The sequence below is a fragment of the Pezoporus flaviventris genome, unplaced genomic scaffold, assembly GCF_033815535.1.
Source record: "Pezoporus flaviventris isolate CSIRO_AGI_PZ_B2104156 unplaced genomic scaffold, CSIRO_AGI_Pfla_v1 ptg000007l, whole genome shotgun sequence".
In the NCBI taxonomy this organism is placed as follows: Eukaryota; Metazoa; Chordata; class Aves; order Psittaciformes; family Psittacidae; genus Pezoporus; species Pezoporus flaviventris.
Window position 1 is genome coordinate 1806925 of NW_026892555.1, and position 8076 is coordinate 1815000.

Consider the following 8076-nt stretch of genomic DNA (forward strand, 5'->3'; position numbering starts at 1 on the left):
GACCTTGCACTTGGCCTTTTTAGCTATTGTTTTGGGCTTTTTCATTATTTAGGTTATTTGGCCATTTTTATTTGCTTATAAATCCCAGATCACAAACAGAAAAGGGCAATCAGGGTTTTCAAAAGAATAAATGAGGTGGGAAAATCCAAAATGGGATTGAATTAAGGACTGTGAATGGAAGGCTTTTAAATGCACTAGAATAAGAACGAAGCTAAAAATGCCAAAGGCCAACTACCTAGCCATCTCCAACTAACAGCATTATAAAAGAAGGATAAGCCTTGAATAAACATTTCTGTTCTACATTCCAGGAGGTCACAACACTTGCTGAGATTTTCAGCCTTGCCAGTTTTAAGTTTTTATACACCTCGGAATCCCAGAGACATTTCTGAAGGCTCAGTAAGAGTTATGGCTGCTGTCAACACCCTAAAAGGGTGAAACTGAAACTATAGACTGCATAACCTGACATCAGCCCCAAATAGAACACTGAAGTATAGCTGTTAGTTGGTAAAGAGCAGCAAGATGAGCATGTAACTAGTGTCAGTCAACATGGCTTTGTGGGAAAGAAACACTGCAGAAAGCTCAGTCTGATTTCATTCTTTCAGGGTATTTGCTAGAAGTGATTTGGAAGGAATTACAGACACGTTTAAGGAATTTGGCTTAATGATCACAGAATCAGAGTTATTGAAGTTGGAAAGGACATCTTGAGATCATCTAGTCTAGTCACTCACTCAAGCAGTGAGTGGCTATGGTCCAGCTTGCTCTGGACCATAGAATCATAAACTCATAGAATGATTTGGGTTGGAAAGATCATCCAGTTCCAAACCCTTGCCATGGGCAAGGACACCTCACACTAAACCATGTCACCCAAGGCTCTGTCCAACCTGGCCTTGAACACTGACAGGGATGGAGCATTCACCAGTTCTCTGGGCAATCCATTCCAGTGCCTCAGCACCCTCACAATAAAGAACTTCCTCCTTATATCCAATCTAAACTTCCGCTGTTTCAGTTTGAACCCATCACCCCTTGTCCTGTCACTACAGTCCCTGATGAAGAGTCCTCTCCAGCACCCTTGTAGGCCTCCTTCAGATACTGAAAGCTACTATGATGGGACCATGTCCCATCAGGTTTTTAATGTCTGTGGATGAAGACTCAAGTGACAGATGACACTGATATTAATACGCAGACCCAAACAGTATTATTACCATGTTAAATGAACAGAAAGTGGGAAATCATTGTTTGATAAACCTGCTCCTAACAAGATTCCTCATTGATCAGGTTTTGGCCTTCACTAATCCTCTGTTTTCCTCAGTAGTCTAAAAATAAATACAAAATTAACTATGATAAGTTTGCAGACAACAGTGAATTGAGAAACAGTGATGGGTAATGGGGCTGGGGCAGTCCTACAGGGAGTCTCTAGGTCAGCACTGCCCATTCCAGTAAAATGCAGCTGCATCCAACCAAATGCCAAGAACAAAGAGCACGGGGCATGCTTACAGAACAGAGTGTGATTTTGAGCTGCAGTCAGGGTTTGGGGAGCTAAATAGCATTCATCCATGACCTCCCAACGCAATGATGTGGTATGAGCAGCCTTTGGCTGGATGGCCGAGACACAAGTGAGTGGGAGAGAAAAGCAATGCTGTATTCACAGATAGGGTTGGTCAAGCTGGTACTGCTGAACTCACGTCATTTCATTGCCATCCTTTTCAAAAGGTCACTGGAGGTTCTGGAAAACACTGCACTCTAAGTCAAGTTGTAGAGAAAGATTCCTTATTAAATGAGACATAAAGAGGTCATGCTGTTGATAACAGAAAAGTTACAGTGCCTAGGTTGTGGCATAGGTGTACCTGCATCAGAGGAAAAGGTGGGTGCTCAAGTTCCTTTAATCTGGCAGAGAAATGCAAAACAAATATCAAAAGCAGAAGGCCTAAGACAGAATCCAAATTAGAGGAAAAGCACACATTATTAATGGTGATTAATCACTGAAACAAGCTATCTAGGGAAGAGGAGGAATCTCACCCTCTGATGTTTTCAGAGCAAATCTATTTGTTTTCTCAGGCAGGATTCTCTCAGTAAACATGTGCTATTGCTCTTGATACAGGAGGAACCAGTAAAATTTAAGCAAGTGTTCAAAACAAGTGACCTAATGACCCCTATTCTCTTATCTTTTCTTCTAAGGCTTGTATGAGTCTACGAATCTTTACCTCATTAGCTATATTCAGTCATTACAGAGATAATGAGAACACTCTGGTAGCATCAGACTCAAGATAGATTTGCATAAGGCACCTCCAAACAAGTACAAAAGTCTTCTAGACACAACTAAGCCCCACACAGCTGCTTGCTCACTTTCCCCAATAGGGAGGGAGAGAATTGGAAGGGCAAAAGTGAGAAAACTCGTGGGTTGAGATAAGGACAGTTTAATAAGTAAAGGAAAAGCTGTGCACACAAGCAAAGCAAAACAAGGAATTGCCATGGGCAGGCAGGTGTTCAGCTATCTCCAGGAGAGCAGGGCTCCATCACACCTAATGGTGACTTGGGAAGACAAATGGAATCACTCCAAAGGCAGCCTCCTTCCTTCTTCTTACCCCAGCTTTATACGCTGAACATAGAATCATAGAATCATTAGGGTTGGAAAGGACCTTAAGATCATCTAGTTCCAACCCCCCTGCCATGGCCAGGGACACCTTACACTAAATCATATCACCCAAGGCCTCATCCAACCTGGTCTTGAACACTGCCAGGGATGGAACATTCACAACCTCCCTGGGCAACCTATTCCAGTGCCTCACCTTGGGTCAGTTGGGGTCAGCTGTTCCAGCTGTGTGCCCTCCTAACTCTGTGTCCTGGGTTCAGCAGTAGCAGTTATTTTTCTCCTTCTTAGTAGCTGGTGCAGTGCTGTGGTTTTGACTTTCAGCCTGGGAACAGTGCTGATAACACCGATGTTTTTAGTTGGTGCTAAGTAATGTTTACTTTGACCAAGGACTTTCTGAGTCTCGTACTCTGCCAGGGAGGAAGGGAAGCTGGGAGGAAGCAGAGACAGGACACTTGACCCAAACTGACCAAAGAGGTATTCCATACCACAGCACGTCATGCCCAGGATAGAAACGGGTGAGTCACCGCTGCTAGGGTCGGGCTGGGTATTGGTTGTTGGTAGTGAGCAGTTGTATTCTCTTCCCTTGTTATATCCCTTATCATTATTATTACCGGTGGTAGCAGTAGTGGTTTGTGTTATACCTTAGTTACTGGACTGCTCTTTCTCAACCCATTCTTCCCGTTCTCCTCCCCATCCCTCCAGGAGCTGGGGGAGGAAAGGGGGGAGTGATCAATCAGCTGCATGGTTCAGAGTTACCAGCTGGGCTTAAACCACAACACTCCTTGTGCACCCTCAACCTACTGGCTGGTGGGGTGGTGTGAGGAGCAGAAAAGGCCTTGACTCTGTGTAAGCACTGCTCATCCCTGTGTTATCAACACTGCTTCCAGCACAAATCCAAAACACAGCCACATACCAGTTACTATCGAGAAAATTAACTCTGTCTGAGCCAAAACCAGCACATTCACCAGCCCTTATTCCATACCATTTCCATCATGCTCAGGTCCCCCACTATCCAAAACATCCTCATTAACCACCACCCCCTTTCCATTCTTTGGTATATCACACAGGTATAATTCCTCTAGCCTACAGACCACTGTCCACAAAATGTCCATAATATGTCCACGAATATCCATAGAATGTCCACTGAGTTTATTTAGCTCATGACTTTGGACTCTACTGTCATAATGGCCACCCAGGACAGGAGAGATGGTGTATTGCATGGAGCTATAGGGTGCCAAAGCCAGATCAGGTCAGGCTGCTGTTGCACTTGCACTGCTTCTTGTAGGGCTTGTCTTTCACTGGTTCAGGTGGTTCCTGCTGTTGTGCAACTCAAATCATGGGTTAGAGCAGTTTATAGGTATCTCCATTGCAATCTCCATCCCTGGTCCCTTCGGGCAAGGTCATAGAGTTTAACATTGCAGTGAACTCCTCCCCTTGCCTGTGCTCTGGCACTTGACACTATGATGAAAATTAACTCTATTCAAGACAAATCCAGCACAATTTGACAAGTGAAGGGGGAAAAAAAAAATCCTTTTTCTATGTCCCATTGATTTTTATTCTCATTTTGTCTCAGAGAGCTTGTTCTGACCTGGACACGTTTGATCTGATAGTGTGTTTCCTTACCTGTCATTTTGCTTGCAAACCTTTTAAAACATTGATATTCTCTCAAAGGCAAGTAAGATCTCCTCAGCTTGCTGTTTATTGCAGCAGCTGAATGCAAGGTCTGATTTATCTTTCAGTCTGAGTGCTCAACATTGCTCAGAAACATTACTTTGAAGACGTCCCAGATGGTCACCCAAAGGCAATGGAAATGTTCAGATGCTTAGGTGAAAAGAATCATATATGGTGGTTTTGGTACTGGGCTATCATATATCATCTGTTCATGGGTTTGGTTTATGTTACCATGACCTCAGCGAAAATTATGTAAAGCCAAAAATTATCACATCAGAGTTATTATTATTATATTAAATAATGCCAAAATTAGCATTTTAAGCCTTTTTCTTCCCTTAGCCAGCTAATCTTCACCTAGAACATTGCCCTGTACCCATATATAACACTCAGGTTGGCAGGCTGGGAAGCTGAAGCATTAAAAGCAACTGGATTCTGATTTATTCTATCCCCATTCATCAACACTGCTTAGGTGCAAGCTTTCAGATTTGGCTTCTGCTGTTTACCTCCATTTCTTTGGCTTGGTAGTAGAGCATCCAAGATTCCTAAGCAATCTCCCACCTAAACACCAGCCAGGCTTTGAACGGATTCATTTCCAAGAACATCTGAAAGCAGCACAGTCGTTCCAAAATGGGCATAGGCCAAAACATTCAATGCTCACAGCCAACTGCTCATGAACTGTCTACAAACTAAGAGTTATTGGCAGGGAGCGTATGGCAAATATGTTGCTCTTCAGAAAACTGTGATCTCTTTGTGTGCCACTTTGAAGTAGATAAACAGACTAAATGGTTTGTTATGAATTATAGACACCATTTTTATGTGTCACCAGATGTGTCTCAGTGTAAAACCACCCGTCCATAATGATTAGTTAGCAAGCTGGGTATGAGGAGAGCTTGGATAGGCAGAGAACTGGTTCTTAAACCCTTGCCAAGATAAATCAAATTATGTCCAGATATCAAACTGTGCCTATTAAATACCAGTGCTGGTAATGAGCACCTGTACCCACTGATGCACCTCAGTGTTGCAACAAAGGCTCATTGGGAAGAGTAATTATTGTGAGTGAGCATAACAGTGACCATTGCAATTGCTTCAGTAATTGCTGGCCAAATAATGCCACCACTGATGGCAAGTCAGATGAGTAACAGTGGTGAAAGATTGCCACTGTGATAAATACAGATCTGGATCCATATTAGCACTTGCCTCACTCCAAGGGTTTTCCTACTCCTGTTTGTAGGAATCAGCTTTACATCATCACAATGAGTTTGGGTAAATATCTTCTAGCTTTGCAGCCTATGGTTTACATCATCACAATAAGTTTGGGTAAATATCTTCTAGCTTTGCAGCCTATGGTTTACTTCTGACTGAATTTTAGCCCTTCATTTGTGAATTTAGTGAGGTATCTTCCAGTTTAGGAGTATGGGCGGACAGTCACCACATAAGCTGTAAGCTCCTGTGGACCTCTTCATATAGCATAATCTCTATAGCAAAACAAGAGTTCATAGAACCATAGAATCCTTTAGGTTGGAAAAGACCTTTAAGATCATTGAGTCCAACCATTAATCCAGCATTGACAATTCCACCACTAAACCATGTCTCTGAACACCACATATGCATGTCTTCTAAATACCTCCAGCTTTGGGCAGCCTGTTCCAATCCTTATAACCCTTTGGGGAAGAAATTTTCCCTAATATCTAGTCTAGGCTTTCCCTGGAACAACCTTAGGCTGTCTCCTCTTGTCCCATCCCTTGTTCCTTGGGAGCAGAGATCAGCCCCTCCTAGCTCCATCCTCCTCTCAGGCAGCTTTTCAGCCACAGAGGTCTTTAGCAAATACTTAACTTAGAGGGGTATAGGTTTAAGCAAAAGCTTGCTTATTAGATCTGTACAGAGGATGTCTTCAGTGAGAATTATTTTCCTGAAAAGCACAGAGCCCATAAGAAACATTAAACTGGAAAAGAGGTATTTGTCCATCCGGTAGACCAGAAAGCTACGTTGACCTGTTAGGGCTCCCCAAAGAAGCAGCAACATGTTGTCAAGAAGATCCCCCACCATTTCAGTCAGTATCTCAACGTAAAGCACTTCTGGTTCTCACTTGGATGGAGATGCAGTGTTCTTTGAAAGGATTTTGCTGCCATCAGGGGTGGATGACCACCAGTTCCAAGCGTATTGCATACTGCCTTGGCATGGCAATGCAGGAAGCACTGGGAACTCAATCCCTGCAACTGTACTGAGCACAAGAATAGGCAAAAAACCCAACAGCATTCTGTCTCTCTCATGCCATTCTTGGTGCTGGCATAGCAAGTTGATTGATACTGGGGTGTTCACCCAGACTGGAAGGTGAGCATGCTTACATAGCCTGATTTTAATTTAAGGCTTCTCTTTCTCCCTTGTGGGCTCATCTCCCTGCCCTGCTCTGCGGGTTCACTGGGTTTTATGAGTTATGCTAATCATTCTGCTGTGTCTGTGCTAATTCATCATCTGGGCTCAGTGAATGGATGAAGCTGGGCAGCCCTGCTCCTCATGCTACCCCACAGCCTCCAGCAGTATGAAGGAAGAGGGTACGCTTAGGGCTAGACCTGCTGGGCAAAGGTGAGGAGCAACTCTTTGGCAGAATAGCAAGGGCAACGTGATGCTCATTCCTCTCCATCATCTTGGAAGTGGATCTCCTCTTTTCATGCAACTTCCCCTCAAGACACAATGATCTCGAAGTCCAATTTGAAGACGGGGTGCTGGGGAGCTCCTGAGAGCAGAATCAGTGTCAATAAGCTGTCAGGAACTAGCCTTATTCATCATGGTTACTGGGTATCTGCCAAAGACCCTACAGTAATTCGGTGGAGTTTCTTCTTTGCTAAATGAGTTTACAGTGATGAATAGTGTTTCCTGGGTAATTTAATAATATTAATGGGATCTCATTAGGTTGGCATTCATTTGCATTCTTGAAGGTGTATCCCCTGCTGGCAGTCTTTGGAAAGGCGAGGGTGGACAGGAAAACCAATATCCTAATTCATTCACACCCCTAAATAGTTCCAGTAAGGAAAACGTTTTAAAGCACTTTATTGGTTTGGTTTGTTTAATTTATATTGCTCTTTGTGTTCTGTGGTTCTATTTCCTACACAGGCAGTTCACCCCAATATCGTTTCGTCTAAAGTGCCATTATTATTATTGTAGTTATTATCATCATTATTATTATCATTATTACTATTATTCCAGAAATGAGAAGATGGAAATGCAATAATTCACTCAAAATAAAACCATCTTTATCAGAGTACATGTAATCCATCTGCTTGAGATAAACAGCACTGATTTATAGCACTGGTAGCTGTCATCTCAGCCAGTGCTCCAGCTATTGGAAATGGGACTGGCAGAAAGAAAGCATTCATACTGTTTGTTTTGTTGTCTCTCAATGAGATCCTCCTCTTTATTTTTATTAAATTACATGTGTGAAGCTCTCTACTCATTTTTGCCTCACAGGACACATGAAGGCACAAATCATCATATGACATTAAAGAATCATAGAATCACAGAATAGTTTGGGTTGGAAAGGACATTAAGATCATCCAGTTCCAATCCCCTGCCATTGGCAGAGATGCATCACACCAGAGCATGTCACCCAAGGTTCTGTCCAGCTTGGTCTTGAACACTGCCAAGGATGGAGCATTTACCACTTCTTTGGGCAACCTGTTCCATTATGAAATTATCAATAGGAAGAACAGTATCAGGGCAAAGAACTGTTCAAGAAGTGAAGGTGACACCAGGATGCTCCAGAAGATCCATGGTGCCAAAGAGAAGGGGAAATTTAAGTTAAAACTTATTAATTTTGA